The sequence below is a fragment of the Sciurus vulgaris genome, assembly GCF_902686455.1.
Source record: "Sciurus vulgaris genome assembly, chromosome: 3".
Lineage (NCBI taxonomy): Eukaryota > Metazoa > Chordata > Mammalia > Rodentia > Sciuridae > Sciurus > Sciurus vulgaris.
This window is the reverse complement of record NC_136463.1, coordinates 154,266,472-154,284,447: the sequence shown is the minus strand read 5'-3', so window position 1 is coordinate 154,284,447 and position 17,976 is coordinate 154,266,472. Positions and strand designations below refer to the sequence as shown.

Below are 17,976 nucleotides of genomic sequence, written 5' to 3'. Positions count from 1 at the left end.
TTCAGTCTAACTTCCAAAATGTTCGGTTTTCATTTGATAAGTACTTTGTTGCTGCATAACAAACTACTCTAAAACTTGGTGGCTTAAAACAACTATTTCATTATTTCTCAAGATTTTGTGGGACTGATTGTGCTTAGCTGGGCACTTTTGCTTCACATGATATTGGATATTTGTTGGACTTGCAGTCATTTATGGGCTTGATTGGGCTGAAACACTTATGGTTCACTTACGTGATTGACACTGATGGAAGCAGTTACAGCTGGGCTGAGCTGGGCTGTGTGGACGTCTAGTTTGATATTGAGCACGCACTCTCAGGGACTGTCCCTCTATCTCTCTGTGTGAACTCTTCATGTGCTCTACGTGGTCTTTTTTAACAAGGCAACTGAACTTATGTGGCAGCTGAGGCCTTCCAAATTGCAGAAATAGAAACTTCAGGACCTCTGAAAGCTTTGGCTTCATACTAGCACGGGTCACCTCCTCTGAATCTGTTAGTTACAGCAAGCCCCGAGCTTAGTCCTGATTCAATATGGAAGGGGACTATAGAAGGGTATAAACCTTGGGAGGCGTTGTTCATTGGGGACCATATTTGGAGATTAACTACTACAGATTAATTACCAAGCAAGTCATTTCCCTCCCACATGCAAACTATATTTATTTACCTTCCCAGATCCTCAGACTTCATGCTATTACTGCATCAGGTTCAGACTTGAAATACAGAATTTCAACATCTAAACCAGGTCCAGATGGGAGAGGCTGCTTGGCTGTGATTCCTCTGTATTAAAATCTGTGAATTGATCAGTTATCTGCCTCCTACATACAATAGTGAGTCCAGAACAGAAAGACTGGAATAGACACTTGGTATTCCAAAGATAGAGGAGGGCCAACATGAAACATGTAGCTGTCAGTGGACCATAATAATTCTGAAGTTCTTGGCTTTCACCTCAGATTAATCCTTTTTCCATAAGGAAGAACTTCTGTTTGTAGTTGAATATCTTTGTAATCTGTGTCTTGTCTGTGAAAGTTGGGGGTGAGTGCCTCTTTATTTTAAACTGTTCATATTGGGTTTTTTGGGGGGGGGGCGGGGAGGGAGCATTACCGGGATTGAACTCAGGGTCACTTGATCACTGGGCCACATCCCCAGTCCTATTTTGTATTTTTTTAATTTAGAGACAGGGTCTCACTGAGTTACTTAGCACCTTCCTTTTGCTGAAGCTGGCTTTGAACTGGTGATCCTCCTATCTTAACCTCCCAAGCTGCTGGGATTATAGGTGTGTGCCACCATGCCTGACTGTTCCTATTCAGTTCAAGATACTGTTTCTTTTAAAGATTTTGTGGTCTTTTTATTTAACAAATTATGATCTTAATTGGATAAGTATCATACCCCCTAATATCTTTAAGAAAGACCTCTCTTTCCTTGGTTTGAGAATCAGGGTACTGTGGCACAATATCCTTAAGAATTTTAGAAGTGCTCCTGTCTAGCAGAGAGGGACTGGGATGCCACTGAAGATTCTTAGAATAAATATTGTCTAGCTCAGTGGGTCTATGAGGCACAACCTTAAACCTTTTTGAGGTTTTAACAAATCTGACATGTATACCCCTGGAACACCTTGAAGCCACATTTTACTGGTATTGCCCTAGATTTGATCTTCATCCTGAGGTTGTTTCTTACTTTGAGGGTCATTGACTAGAAGAGGTATGCATGAAAAACACTTATTTTCCAGGAAAATTCTGGCTCATAAATATTTCCCCTGAATTTTGCTTGAAAATGGAATGATTCCTTTTTAGCCCACTTTATTTTTATTTTGTAATAGACAGCTAAAAGAATTCATTTGGCACTTTCATCGTGCTTTCTAGAAATCTTGTTAGCCAAATACTCAGTGCTTTTTATTTCCTGTGTTAACACAGGGAACAGCGTTGCCAGATTTTCCCCAATTAGAAAAAGTTGGTTGCCATTTTTAGTCTTCAGTAAAAATTACCTTTGTGTCCTTCCAGCATTATCTAACAGTTTTATTGAGGCCCCCACAGCTGTTGCCTAACATGCAGTCCCCAAATAAATTGCATCATTTGGGGTTTTTGTTGTGGCAGCAATCTATCTCTAGGTGCCAATTTTTATATATTTGCACGCCAAACCACCCCAAAACTTAAGTGTCTGAAAACATTTTCACTGACATGCCTCTGGTGTATCGACTACTTATGTGGGAAGTTCTGCTTCACATACAGTCTTCTGGGGCTCTCCGGGGATAAGTCATCTCCAAGATGGCTCATTCATATGTCTGGTGTCTTACAGGAAATGACTGGAAAGTTGATCTCAATTAGGACCCTGAGATGGCTGAGCCTTGCAGCCATGTAGTTTCACGGTCTCTCCTACCCCAGTCTCTCCATGTGTTTATTTACAGTAGGGTAGTTGGACTTCTTACATGATAGCTTAAGGTATTAGGATTATATTTATATTTAACATAAAAATATACATAATCAACCCTCTAATATTTGCAGATTCCACATCCACAGATTAAACCAATTGCAGATTGAAACTATTCTAAAAGAAAATACATCTGCACAGAACATGAACAGATTTTTTTCTTGACATTTTTCCTAAGCACTGCTGTATAACAAGTATGTTCATAGCATTTACATAGTATTGATTATTATATGTAATCTAGAGATTATTTGAGGATACGTGCAGGCTATATGCAAATATTACACCATTTTATAAAAAGGTCTTGAGCATCTCAGAATTCTGATATCATCAGGGGTCCTGGACCAATCCCTCATGGATACCAAGGGACAACTATTTCAGTTTATTCTGTATTGGGATAGCTAATAGTTTCCAAAGATATCATGTCATAATCTCTGGATCCTATAAATGTTAACCTCATGTGACAAAGACTGCAGATGTGATTAAGTGGTGGATCCTGAGATGGGGAGGTTATAGTAGGTTGCCCAGGTGGGTGCCATCCTTGGATAAGAAGCAAAGGAAGGTCAGGCACACCCCCGAGGAGAAGGTAGTGTGAAGGTGGAGCAGAGACATGATATAGTATATCAAGCCAAGGAACACTCATATCCACCAGACTCCAGAAGAGCAAGCGGATTCTATCTTAGAGCTTCCAGAGGGAGCGTGGCCCTGCTGAAATCTTGATGTCAACCCAGTGAAATTGATTTTGGATTTCTGGTGTCCAGAACTGTGAGAAAATAAATTTCAATTATTTTAAGGCAACAAGTATATGATAATTTTTTTACAGCAGCCACAGAAAAATACTATAGTGCTAAGGGGAAATGTCATTCTTCTCTACTAGTGTATACTGCAGACTAGACCACATCTTGGCTATATTCAGTGAGTACCCAGAACTTTAGATTGTGCTGCCTTTATAGCTCCACACCCTTTATTTCTGACAATAATGAGTATTATACCAGGTGTGCCAGTTTTCTTCAGCCTGGAAACTATCTGATTTTTGAAAAGAATCTGTATAATGTTGAGGATCTTTTTGATAGTCCTGTGTTTTCACATGATGGTAAGCACTTACTGAATTATGGAGAGATCAGGATACCAACCCAACTCTTAGCCAGGATCCCTGTTACCATGATTCACTGTCCACTGTCTTTTGTTATATCATGTGTACAGTTGGCTTCATCTATCACGTATATGTTGATGAAACTACACATATAATACAGCTCTCATACTTCATCTCTATCCAGTAGTTACCTAGACATTTCCACTTGAATGTTCTATAAGCCAGAATGCATTTATCTGTTGTTTCTTATCTTGTTTAGATGAGGATTTTCTTAAACTTCCAAGCTTATATCTGGTAACTAATTCATTTTCAATTCACTTCTGAAACTGGTTCAGATTTTTCTGTGGAATTAACTTTTACTATTGAACTTTTACTTTCTTCCATTCCATCTCCTTTATTAATTTTCTTACATGAATAAAGATTTTATTCTATGGTACTAGATTTTCTAAAATTATAATTATTTGCACATACTAATTGTACAAAATAAAGGGCTTCTGTGTGATATTTTCATATACACATATAATGTTCTTTGATTGTATCTACTATCCCCATGACCCTCTCTTACCCATCTGTCCACCCTCCCCCTGGTCCTCTTCTCCTTCTCTAATATCCACCTACTTTCATGTCATCTTTTCCCCCCAGATATAAGAAAAAAACTTGTGATCATTGTCTTTCTGAATCTGACTTATTTCATTTAACATGATGATCTCCAGTTCCATCTGTTTTCCTGCAAATTATGTGATTTTATTTTTTCATGACTAAATAGTACTACATTGTATATACATACCACAAACATAATATACAGGTATGACCATAGTATGCTCACTTCACTTTTGATTCCTTCAGGTATGTACCCCAGAATGGTATGATTGTGCTAATTCATATCCCTACCAACAGTGTATAAAGTTTCCTTTTCCCTCACATCTTCACCAGCATTGTTATTTTTTTCTTGATAACTGTCATTCTTACTAGGATGGAATCTTGATGTAGTTTTGATTTACATTTCCCTAATGGCTAAAGACATTAAGCATTTTTTTTTCATATAACTATTAGCCATGTGTGCTTCTTTTGAGAAGTGTTTATTTGGCTCAATTGTCCATTTATTGATTAGATTACTTATTCTTTTGGTATTGAATTTTTTGAGTTGTTTATGTGTTCTGGATATTCTCTGTCAGATGACTAGCTGGCAGATTTTCTCCCATTCTATAGACTGTCTCTTCACTTTTTTGATTGTTTCCTTTGCTGTGTCTTTTCAGTTGATGTAATCCAATTTGTCAATTTTTGTTACTGTTTCCTGAGCTATTGGAGTCTTGTTCTGGAAATCATTGCCCATACTGATATATTGAAGTGTTTTCCCTATGTTTTCCTCTAGCAGTTTCAAAGTTATAGGTCTAACTTTAAGTTCTTTGATCCATTTTGAGTTCATTTTCATACAGAGTGAGGGATCTATCTTTTACAGGTACTAAGTCCAATTTTCCCAGATCCATTTGTTGAAGAGGCTGTATTTTCTCCCACATGTGTTTTTGACTTCTTTGTTAAGAATCAAATTACCCAAAGTGTGGGTTTATTCCTGGATCCTCTATTCTGTTGTATTGATCTACATGTCTGTATTTATGCCAATACCATATGGGTTTTGCTGCAATGACTTGTATACTTTCAATTTGGGAATTGTGATGCCTCCTACATTATTATTTTTGCTCAAGATCACTTTTTTCTAGTTCTGTGAAGAATGTCCTTGGTGTTTTGATGGGCATTGCATTGAATCTGTTGGTCACTTTCAATAGTATGGCCATTTTAACATTTTACATTCTCCTACTCCAAGAACATGGAATGTCTTTCCATGTGGCAGTGTCTTCAGTTCTTTTTACTTATTTTATAATTTTCACTGTAGAGCTTCCAACTCTGGTTAGGTTGATTCTTAGGATTTTTCTAGGCTATTGTGAATGACATTGTTTTCCTGATTTCCTTCTTAGCAAGTTCTTGTTGGTGTGTAGGAAACCTACCAATTTTCATATATTGATTTTGTATCCTACTACTTTGATGAATTTGTTTTTCAGTTCTAAGAGACTTTAGATGGACTCTTTAGGATTTTCTAGGTATAGAATTATATCTGAAAACAGGGATAATTTCACTTTATCCTTTCCTATTTGTATTCCTTTTGTTTCTTTCTCTTACCTGAGTACTCCTGCTAAAATTCCCCATGTTAAGTTGAATAAGACTGATAAGAGTGGACCTTTGTTTTATTCCAGATTTTATAGTAAATTCTTTCAGTTTTTCCTCATTCAGTATGATACTGGCTATGGGTGTGTCAATAATAGTGTATGATCTTTTTACCATGAATTAGCAAGTGTCTAATTGAGGATTTTTACATCTATGTTCATCAAGGACTTTGGCCTATTGTTTTCTTTTTGTCTTTCCATATCAGGTTTTGGTCTACATATAATGAGTTTGGAAGAGGTCCTTCCCTTTCTATTCCATGGAGTAGTTTGAGGAGCATTGTTATTCTTTAAAAATCTAATATTCCTATCTAGAAGAATGAAATTAGATCCCTATCTCTCACCCTGCACAAGAGGATCTAAGACTTAGGAATCAGACCAAACACTTTGCAACTGCTAGAAAATAACTTAGGATCAACTCTCCATTACATAGGTGCAGGCACCAACTTCCCAACAAGACTTCTACAGCTCAGGAGTGAAACCAAGAATCAATAAGTGGGATGCCATCAAATTTAAAGCTTCTGCACAATAAAGGAAACAAGAGTATGAAGAGGGAGCCTACAGAATGGGAGAAAATCTGCCAGCTGCTCTTCTAACAGAGGATTAATATCGAGAATATATAAAGAACTCAAAAAACTTAACACCAAAAAACCAAATAACCCAATCAGCAAATGAGCAAGAGAACTAACCAGAAATTTTTCAAAAGAAGAAATACAAATGGGGGCTTGGGTTGTAGCTCAGTGGTAGAGCACTTGCCTAACACTGGGTTTGATCCTCGGCACCACATAACAATAAATACACAAATAAAGGCATTATCTCCATCTACAATAAAAAAATTTTGCTGCTCATTCATAGGTGTATTGTTCAATTTCAGTGTGCCGTATATTTTCTGTAGTTTATTTTGCTGTTGATTTCTAATTTCATTGTGTTATGATTTCATAAGATGCAAGAAATTGTTTTTTTTAATACTTTGAGTATTTGCTTTATGGACTAAAACATAATGTGCTTTGGAGAAAGTTCCATGTGCTGATGAAAAGAATGTGTATTTTACCGCTGTTGATTGAAATACACTGTAGATGTCTATTAAGTTCATTTGATCTATAGTATAGTTTAGTTCTGATTTTTTTTTTGTTGGTTTTCTTGTCTAGAATGTCTTTCTGTTGGTGAGAGTGAGGTATTGAAGTCACCCACCATTATTGTACTAGGGCCCTTTCTGTCTTATAGTGTTTGTTTTATAAAATTTGATTCTCTGATGTTCAGTGTATATATATATATATATATATTTTTTTTTTTTTTTTTTTTTTTTTTTGCGGTGCTGGGGATCGAACCCAGGGCCTTGTGCTTGCAAGGCAAGCACTCTACCGACTGAGCTATCTCCCCAGCCTATGTATGTATATTTATAATCATCTTCTTGATGGAGTGTTCCCTTTATCAGTATATACTGACTTTTGTCTCTTCTGGCCAATTTTGTGTTGAAGTCTAGTTTGTTGGATATAAGTATAGCTATTTCTGCTTCCTTTGGATTCCATTTTATTGGAATATCATTCTCCATCCTTTTACTTTTAGAAGTGTGTCTTTGCTAGTGAGGTGAGTTATAGGCAACCAATAGTTGGTCTTGTTTTTTAAATCCACTCAGTTAGTTTGTGTTTTAATTGGAGAATTCAGACTATTTACATTCAGGGTTATTTAAGGAGATGTACTTGTTCCTGTCACTTTGTTGTTTTTATTCAGTTGTTTTGAATGATCTTCGTTCAGTTCTTTCTCATTCATCTTAAAGTTTTGATGGTTTAGTGAGTTAATCATATTTGATTCTTTGCTAATTCTCATTTGCTTGTAGTAAGATTTATTATTTCTTGTGCTTATGTGATTGTGTTTGTCTTACTTCCTCACCTTATGTACAGGATTCCTTAAGTATCTTCTGTAACGTTGGCTTAGTGGTCAAGAATTTTTTTTAGGTTATACTTATCTTGGAAGATAATATCCTTATTTCACCATTGATTCTGAAGGATCATTTTGCTAGATATAGTAATCTAGGTTGAAATTATTTTCTTTCAGGGCTTGAAATACTTTATTCCAGGTTTCTGCTGAGAAATCTGCTATTATTTTAATGGGTTTGCTTTTAAAAGTAAATGACTCAGTGCTTCTTTCTTTCAGTTTTCAATATTTCTCTGTTGTGTACTTTTGACAATTTAATATGATATGCAGAGTTTCTTTTCTGGTCATGTCTATTTGAGGTTCTAAATGCCTCCATTTTCTGGATATCCATATGTTTCCCAAGATTTGAGAAATTTTTATCTATAATTTAATTAATTAGGTTTTCTGTGCTTTTCTCCCTGTAGCTCTACTACCATTTCTCAACCTATAAGTCAAATGTTTGGTCTTTTATTATTGTCATGTTAGTAGTTTCTTATTTTTTGTTCCCTGATGCTTTCTGAATATTCTAGTTTATCTCCTTAGTCTTCACACCCTCATATTCTTTCTTCCACTTGATCTGGTCTATTAGTGAAGCTTTGAACTAAGTTTTTTGTTTGTTTGTTTGTTTGTTTTTTTACTTATTGAACTTCTACAAAATTTTTTATTTGGTACTCTTTCAGAATCTCTATTTCTTTATTGAATTGCTCTTTCATAGACTGCATTATTCCTTAATTTATTCATTTGTTTCTTCTTTGAACTCATTGATCATTTTAATAATCTTTTGAATTCTTTGTCTAGCATTTCATCCACTTCAATATCTTTGAAGTCATTTTCTAGACACATTGTCTTTTTTTCATATTTCTTCTGTTTCTTTGTTGCAATATGTACCTCTTTTGGAATGAATGGCTCTTCCTCTTTTGTGTGAGATTTTTTTTAGTGTACTGCCTTCTTTTGAGGTTTCAGTCCTCAGGACAACCTAGACAGAAGAAAACAAACCACACTGAAGACAACACAAAGACAAATCAGATCTAGAAAGAAACTAAAAATGACTTAAAACCGATATCTATAACACCAATAGCAATAGGAAAAAAGGTTCAAAATTAATATAGAATAAAAAAGTTCAAATCAATAAAAGTAAATGTAGTAATAATAAAGAGGACAGGGAAAGGAAAAAAAGATAAAAGGATTAAGATTTTAAAAAGGAGGCCCTTCTCTCACCAGGCATACTTGTGAGAGTGACATCATCTTTAAACCCTGTGTGGCCATCCCTGATGCACCGCCGTGAGGCCCGGGGAAGACAGGGTGACCTGGATGTCCAACTACTTTCTTAAGATCATCCAACTTTTGGATGACTATCCAAAATGCTTCATTGTGGGAGCAGACAATGTGGGCTCCAAGCAGATGGAGCAAATCCACATATCCCTCTGAGAGAAGGATGTGATCCTGAATGGGCAAGAACATCATGATGTGTAAGGCCATATACGGGCATCTGGAAAACAACCCAACTCTGGAGAAACTGTTGCATTGTATCAGGGGGAATGTGGACTTGTGCTCACCAAAGAGGACCTCGCTGAGGTCAGGGACATGGTGCTGGCCAATAAGGTTCCAGCTGCTGCCCATGCTGGTGCCACTGCACCATGTGAAGTCACCAGTATTCTGGGCTGGGGCCTGAGAAGACTTCCTTCTTCCAGGCTTTAGGCATTACCACTAAATCTTCAGGGGCACCACAGGAATCCTGAGTGATGCGCAGCTGGAGACAAAGTGGAAACCAGCGAAACCACCCCACTGAACGTGCTGAATATCTGCCCCTTCTCCTTTGACAATGGCACCATCTACAACCCTGAAGTGCTTGACATCACATGAGAGAATCTGCATTCTCGCTTCCTGGAGGGTGTCCGCAACATGCTAGCGTTTGGTTATCCAGCTGTTGCTTCAGTGCCTCATTCTATCCTCACTGGGTACAGAGGGTCCTGGCTTTGTCTGTGGAGACTGAGTACACCTCCCCACTTGCTGAGAAGGTCAAGGCCTTCTTCGCTGTTTGCATTTGTGGCTGCTGTTCCTGCTGCTGAGACCCCAGACAAGGTTGAAGCAAAGGAAGGGTCAGAGGAATTGGACGAGGATATGGGATTTGGTCTCTTTGACTAATTACCCCAAAGCAACAACTTAGTTAGCTTTATATGCAAAACAAAGAAATAAAGGCTTACTACTTTAAACAATTTTTTTTAATGAAAAGAAAATGGGAAAGGGGGGAATAAGAGCAAGAGACTAAAAATTCAATCAAAGATTTAAGAAGTAAATAAAATAAGATAAAAATAAGAAAGAAAAATAAAATTGAACTCAAAAACTTCTCATAACTGAGGTACTGAGGATGGAGAAACTTCCTTTAATACTGAAATTCACCAGGTATGGGTATGTAGTAGTCTCATCTCCATCCTGTTATAATTCCTTTCTGCTCTCATCAAATAAATTAGTGTGGCATGTAAGCTGAGCCCTGCCCTCGCTTCTTGCTGGGTCGGGCTGGTTAATGATATGCTATTGGCAGCAGGGCTGTATTAACTACAGAGGCTTTTAAAATTTTTTATTTATTGTTATTATTTTATTTTATCCACCACCAATCCCAACCAACTTTATAATGTATGGGCTAAGTAGATGCCCGCTCATTCCCAAGGATCTCAGTGTGTGCATCTGGGGGTATGGCAAATATCCAAGCAGAGGTGTGTCCCCCAGGATGTTGGAGAGTAGGAAAAGCAAACTGACCTCTGAGTTCTGTGCTGGAGAAGGGCATCCCTGGGAACTCAGCAACTTGCTAGCCTGAGTCTTTTTCTTTTTTAATTATTTTAGATGTTGGTAGACTTTTATTTTATTCATTTATTTATATGCGGTGCTGAGGATAGAACCCAGTGGCTCACACATGCTAGGCGAGCACTCTACCACTGAGCCACAACCCCAGCCCCCAGCCTGAGTCGCGATACTCTCAGATTCGGGCCCTCAGTGAGTCACTCACTCCTCACTAGATACAGCCACCAACCCCTGACCCTTTATAGCCTGAGCTCCCTGCTGCTTAAGCTTCTCAGCAGATCTGCAACTGACCTTTTCCCACCTCTCATGACTCTCTCTTGGCCATCCCCCAGTCGATTGCTCCAGCAGGGTGTCCATAAAAACACTGATTGTGATTGTTCCATGATTCCTTATACCCAGAATAACTCAGTCCCAGACAAGACCCCCATAACCATAGCTTCTGGTTATTACACTCCCAGAAATGGTGACCACACCAAAGCTGGCCCACCATGCCACAAGAGTCACTTTCAGCTCAACTCCCTGCACTGAACTTAGGGTTTGTAAGAGCAGAGTTTCTCCAATGGCCGGGCTGCCATTTCATTATCAGGGGGCTGGCTTCATGACACAGACTTACCAGTTCCCCTCCGCTAGGGCATCCAGGGTAGAGCTGTGGATTGCTTCATTTTCCTGAGTTGCCTTTATGCTTCTTGGTGGTTTATATATTTCCTGTCTTTTCTTTCTTGATATCTGAAACTTGTCTTCTCATTTTCTCCTTGGAATATTGTTTCTCCTCATTTGTAGAGTCATTCAAGGGGTGCTTTGACTCCACTTTCTTACCACTTTGCTCATATTCTAAATTACCTTACCTCTGGTTTTTTTTTTTTATCATATGAATATGATAGAGTCCTCTTTTTGGGATTGCTACCTACTGCTGTAACTTTGTTTTGTTTTACTCCTTCCCTATCCCTTCTCTCTGTGTTCCAGAATCAAATACCCTTCAAACATTTCGGAGAGCCAGGCTCCCTTCCTTGCACAGGTTGGTGGGTTTTGTTTGTTTTGTTTTATTTGTATGGAATATTTTTTCTCTATGCTTGCCTTTAGAAATCACTTTGAATGTCACTTTCTCTGGAATCTTTTGTGAAGGTTTTATTTTAACATCCATAGAGTGTGCTCTTTGGGGTATCTATCTCACATTCAAACTTGCATTTGATAGTGTAATTTTTTTAATCTCTTTTCTTCACCACTAGTGGGATAAAAGCTACACTAGACCCAAGAGTATCAGTTTTTATAGTGCATAGTACATTGTGTCTCCAGTGCCTAATACAACTGATATTCAATAGGCCTTCAATTAATATTTAATGAAAGAGTAGTAAGTGGTATTCTTATTTGGGGTTGATATTATTTTAAAATTGCAGAGTGTGTTTTTTTCCACCATGATTTTCAAAAGACAGTTTTGCTAGATATTTAATTCTTGCTTACAGGTTTTTGTTTAGTTTTAGTTTTTGTTTTTGTTTTTTTTTTTTTTTTTTTCTTGCAGAACTTTTAATATCATCCCATTTTTTTTCAGTTTCCATTTTTTTTTTTTTTTTTTTTTTTTTTTTTTTGGTACTGGGAATTTACCCAGACACATTTAACCACTGAGCCACATACCCAGACCTTTTCATTTTATTTTATTTTATTTTATTTTGAGACATGGTCTTGCTGAGTTGCTTTAGGGCCTTGCTTAAGTTGCAGAGGCTGACTTTGAACTTGTGATTCTCTTGCCTCAACCTCCTAAGCCACTGAGATTAGAGACATGTGCCACCATGCCCAGCATAGCCTCCATCTTTTCTGATAAGAAGTTAGATGTTAATCTTATTTTGGTTCCTTGTACATTGAATTATTTTTCTCTTACCACTTTCAGATTTTTCTCTTTTTTTTCTGTTTTTAAAAAGTTTTTTCCAGATTTATTAAGGTTTAAGTGACAAATGAAAAAGTATTGGTACCTATGGTGCACAACATGTTTTGATTTATGGATATAAAATTTTGCAGTGATTAAATAAAGCTAATTAATGTACCTATTGCCTCCCATACTTTTTTTCATTGCATAGATTTAAGGTCTACAGCACGATATTATGGGATACATATAGGAAGTAAAAATGTTACTTTATTGATCAGATTTCTGTAACTATGACAAAATACCTGAGAAAAATAATCTAAAGGAGGAAAGGTTTATTTTGAATTACAGTTTCAGAGGTTTGAGTCCATAGCCAACTGACTCCATTGCTTTTAAGTCTGTGACAAGGCAGAACATCATGATGGTAGGACATGGTAGAGGAAAGCTGCTCACCCCTTGGCAGCCAGGAAGGAGAAAGAGAAAGGAGAGTCAAGAAGCGTTTGGGGACAAGACATAGCCCCCAAGGGCACAACTTAAGTCTATCTCCTACAGTTTTCACCATCTCCTAAGAGTCCATTCAGCTATGAATCCATTAATGAATCAACCCACTGATTAGGGTAAAACCCTCATAAACCAATTACTTTCCAAGAGCCGCACCTCTGAACATTGTTGCATTGAGGACCATGCCTTTAACACTTTATACAAAGCTGTGACTCCCAACAGTTAGAACACAGGTCTGAGAACCACAGATTGAAAGCAGGAGTGACCCTGCTTAGTATCATTCATAGTCATGTACTTGGTAAGGTCATCATAGATTTAGTAAATAGAAATACAGAAAACTCAGTAAAATTTGAATCTCTGTTAAACAAAAAGTAAATCTCTGTTATAGTTTAGATCTAGAATGTCTCATTTGTTGAAGATTTGTCCCCAGTTGGTGGCACTATACAGAGGTGGTAGAAACTTTAGGCGGTAGGGCCTAGGTAGAAAAAGGCATGCTTCTGAAGGGTATGTTTTGTTCCTAGACCTTTCCTCTCTCCCTCAGCCTCCTGGCCACCATGAGGTGAGCAGCTGTGCTGTGCCATGCCTCTCTGCCTTACCATGGGCCCAAAGTAATGCAACCAGCCAACTATGGACTAAAACCATGAACCAAAAATTATCTTTTTTCTTGTAAACTGATTTTCTCATGTATTTTAATCGCATAGACAGAAAGCTAACACTTTTTTTCCCAGGCAATACTTGATACTTTGAAATATTTATATTTATTTATATTTATATATTTATATTTGAAAATCTTATTTATCTGAATTTCAAATTTAATTGGGAATACTGTTTTATTTAGCATCCTATCACTTGGAAAGTTTGTGCTTTCTGTTTTCCGTAATGACTATACTAATTTAAATTCCCACCAACAGTGTAACAGAGTTCCCTTTCCTCAACATCTTGGAAATACATGTTATATTTTTATCTTTTTTTGGAATTAACATTTTAATAGATGTGAGATGATATCTCATTGTGATTTTAGTTTGCATTTCCCTGATGACTAGACATGATGAACACTTTTCATGTACCTGTTTGTATGTCTTCTTTTGAGAAATGTATATTTAGGTCTATTTTTAAATGGGGGAGGTTTTAGTATTAAATTGTTTCAATTCCTTGTATATTTTGAATATTAACCCTTTATCAGATGTTATGTTTGTAAATACTTTCTTCCATTCCATAGATTGTCTTCCTTTACTGTACAGTAGCTTTTTAAATCCCATTTGTCTGTTTTTTCTTTTGTTACCCATGCTTTAGGGGTCATATCCAAAATCCATCACCTGAATCAATGTTATAACTTTCCCACCGTGGTTTCTTCTAGTAGTTTAATAGTTTCAAATCTTACATTTGTCTTTAAATGTAACATTTTAAATCACTTTAAGTTGATTTTTATATATGGTGTAAGATCAGGATCCAAATGCATGCATTCATCTGCACATGGGACATAGTTTTTTTCTGTCACTATTTACAGAAGAAACTATTTTTTCCTCATTATTTGTTCTTGGCTTCTTTGTTGAAAACTAATTGACTATAAATGCATGGATTTATTTCTAGGCTCTCTATTCAGTTCCATTCACCTATGTGTCTGGTTTTTATGCCAACAGCATGCTGTTTTAACTGCTCTGGCTTTGTAGTAGAATTTAACATCAGGTAGTGTGATGTCTCCAGTTTTGTTCAGTTTGTTCAAAATTTCTTTGATTAATCAGTCTCTTCTGAGTCCATATAAATTTTAGATTTTTTTTTCTGTGAAAAAAATGACATTGGAATTTTGACAGAGTTGAATTGAATCTGTAGATTGTTTGGGGTAATGTAAACATTTTACCAGTATTTATTCCTCCAATTGATGACCATAGGATCTTTCCATTTATTTGTGTCTACTTCAGTTTTTCCTATCACTGATTATAGTTTTCAGTGTACAGATCTTTCACCTTGTTAAATTTATTCTTAAGGGGGTTTAGCTATTATAAATGCCATTGCTTTTCTGATTTCTTTTTCAGTTAGCTCCTTGTTAGTGTAAAATTGAGGGCTGGGGAGATAGCTTAGTTGGTAGAGTGCTTACTTTGTAAGCACAAGGCCCTGGGTTCAAACCCCAGTACCGTGCAAAAAAAAAAAAAAAAAAAAAAAACAATTGATTTTGTATTGTGTATTCTGTAAATTAAAATAATTTTTAGATAATAGAATTTTGGAGGATTCTTTAGGTCTTTTACATATAAGATCATATCATCTGCAAACAGAAACAATTTAATATCTCTCTAATCAGGATGCATTTTATTTCTTTCTTTTGCTCATTTCTCTGGCAAAGAAAACTAGTACTATTTGAATAGAAGTGGGAAGAATGGACATCCTTGTTTCTGATCTTAGAGGAAGAACTTTCAGCTTTCTACTGTGGAGTAGAATGTTAGCTAGTGGTGTGTGGGCTTTATTGTGTTGAGGTACATTGCTTCTATGTCCAATTGTCGAGAGTTTTTATTGTGAAAGGGTGTTGAATTCTGTCAAATGCTTTTTCTGAATCTATTAAGAGGTTTTTTTGTCTTACGTTTTTAATGTCATATAACACATTCAAATATCAATCCCACTTGTTCGTGGTGAACAATCCTTTTAATGTGTTTTGATTTTGGCCTGCTAATGATCATTGAGGGTTCTTGCATGCGTATTCATCATGAATACTGACCCGGGGTTTTCTTTTCTTGTAATGTGCTTATCCAGCTTTGGGTGTCAGGGTAATGCTTGCCCCATAAATGAGTATGAAAGTCTTTCCTCCTATTCATATTTTTAGAAGAGCTTGAGAATGGTTGATATTATTCTTTCTTAAATGTTTGTTAGAATACAGCAGTGAAGTCGTCAGGCCTTGGGGGTTTCTTTGATGGGAGACTTCTTATTTCTGATTCAGGTGCCTTCCTCATTACTGGTCTATTCCGGTTATCTGTTTCTTTATGATTAAGACTTGTTAGGGCGTTTCTAGAAAATTGTCCATTTCTTGTAGGTTGTCCAATTTGTTGACATGTAATATTCATAGTAGGCTCTTTTGGTCCTTTAGAATTCTAAATTTTAGTCTCATGATTGTTTCTGTTGTTTTCATTGATACAAAATTCATTTAATTGTGCTTGGGTCTTCATTATTTTTTTCTTTCTACTAACATTGGATTTAATTTGTCCTTTTTCTAATTTATGAAGGTATAATTAGATTAGGCTATTTATTTGAAGTTCTTGATTTTTTAAATTTATTTTTTATTTATTTTTTATTGTAAACAAATGGGATACATGTTGTTTCTCTATTTCTACGTGGAGTCAAGGCATACTATTTGTGTAATCATAAATTTACATAGGGTAATGTTGTTTGATTCATTCTGTTATTTTTTTCCCATCCCCCCAACCCTCCCACCCCTCTTTTCCCTCTATACAGTCCTTCCTTCCTCCATTCTTACCACCCTCCTTATCCCTAACCCTAAACCTAATCCTAACCCTAATGCTAACCCCTCCCACCCCCCATTATATGTCCTCATCCGCTTATCAGCGAGATCATTCGTCCTTTAGTTTTTTGAGATTGGCTTATCTCACTTAGCATGATATCCTCCAATTTCATCCATTTGCCTGCAAATGCCATAATTTTATCATTCTTTATGGTGGAATAATATTCCATTGTATATATACACCACAGTTTCTTTATCCATTCATCAACTGAAGGGCATCTAGGTTGGTTCCATAGTCTGGCTATTGTGAACTGAGCCGCTATGAACATTGATGTGGCTGTATCTCTGTAGTGTGCTGATTTTAAGTCCTTTGGGTATAGGCCAAGGAGTGGGATAGCTGGGTCAAATGGTAGGTTCATTCCAAGTTTTCTAAGGAATCTCCACACTGCTTTCCAGAGTGTCTGCACTAGTTTGCAACCCCACCAGCAATGTATGAGTGTACCTTTTCCCCCACATCCTCTCCAACACCTATTGTTGCTTGTGTTCTAGATAATCGCCATTCTAATTGGGGTGAGATGGAATCTTAGTGTAGTTTTGATTTGCATTTCTCTTATTACTAGAGATGTTGAACATTTTTTCATATATCTGTTGATTGCTTGTACATCTTCTTCTGTGAAGTGTCTGTTCATTTCCTTAGCCCATTTGTTGATTGAGTTATTTGTATTCTTAGAGTTTTTTGAGTTCTTTATATATTCTGGAAATTAGCGCTCCATCTGAAGTATGAGAGGCAAAGATATTCTCCCACTCTGTAGGCTCTCTCTTCGCATTGCTGATAGTTTCCTTTGCTGAGAGAAAGCTATTTAGTTTGAATCTATCCCAGTTATTGATTCTTGCTTTTATTTCTTGTGCTATGGGAGTCCTTTTAAGGAAGTCTGATCCTAAGCCAACAAGGTGAAGATTTGGACCTACTTTTTATTCTATAAGATGCGGGGTCTTTGGTCTGATTTCAAGGTCCTTGATCCATTGTGAGTTGAGTTTTGTGCAGGGTGAGAGATAGGGGTTTAGTTTCATTCTGTTGCATATGGATTTCCAGTTTTCCCAGCCCCATTTGTTAAAGAGGCTATCTTTTCTCCATTGCATATTTTTGGCACCTTTGTCTAGTATGAGAAAATTGTATTTATTTGGGTTTGTGTTCGTGTCCTGTATTCTGTACCATTGATCTACCTGTCTATTTTGGTGCCAGTACCATGCTGTTTTTGTTACTATTGCTTTGTAGTATAGTTGAAGTTCTGGTATTGCGATACCCCCTGTTTCATTCTTCTTGCTAAGGATTGCTTTCGCTATTCTGGGTTTCTTATTCTTCCAGATGAATTTCATAATTGCTTGCTCTATTTCTGTGAGGTACATCATTGGGATTTTAATTGGAATTGCATTGAGTCTGTATAGCACTTTTGGGTGTATGGCCATTTTGACAACATTCATTCTGCCTATCCAAGAACATGGGAGATCTTTCCACCTTCTAAGGTCGTCCTTAATTTCTTTCTTCAGTGTTTTGTAGTTTTCATTGTAGAGATATTTTACCTCTTTGGTTAGATTGATACCCAAGTACTTTATTTTTTTTGAGGCTACTGCAAATGGAATTGTTTTCCTCATTTCCCTTTCAGCTGTTTCATCGCTTGTGTATAAAAATGCTGTAGATTTATGCGTGTTGATTTTATAGCCTGCTATTTTGCTGAA

The 17,976-nt window shown here is 36.7% G+C and overlaps 1 long non-coding RNA gene and 1 pseudogene across 2 annotated transcripts in view; both read left to right on the top strand.

Annotated features, from left to right (window-relative positions):
* The window catches only part of LOC306655933, a 39,554-nt gene that overhangs the window by 1,775 nt on the left and 19,803 nt on the right, over positions 1-17,976 (top strand). The gene's annotated exons all lie outside the window — the stretch shown is intronic.
* On the top strand, positions 8,872-9,784 carry LOC306655912 (large ribosomal subunit protein uL10-like; annotated as a pseudogene). Its single transcript has one exon. The product of its transcript is annotated as a large ribosomal subunit protein uL10-like (transcript).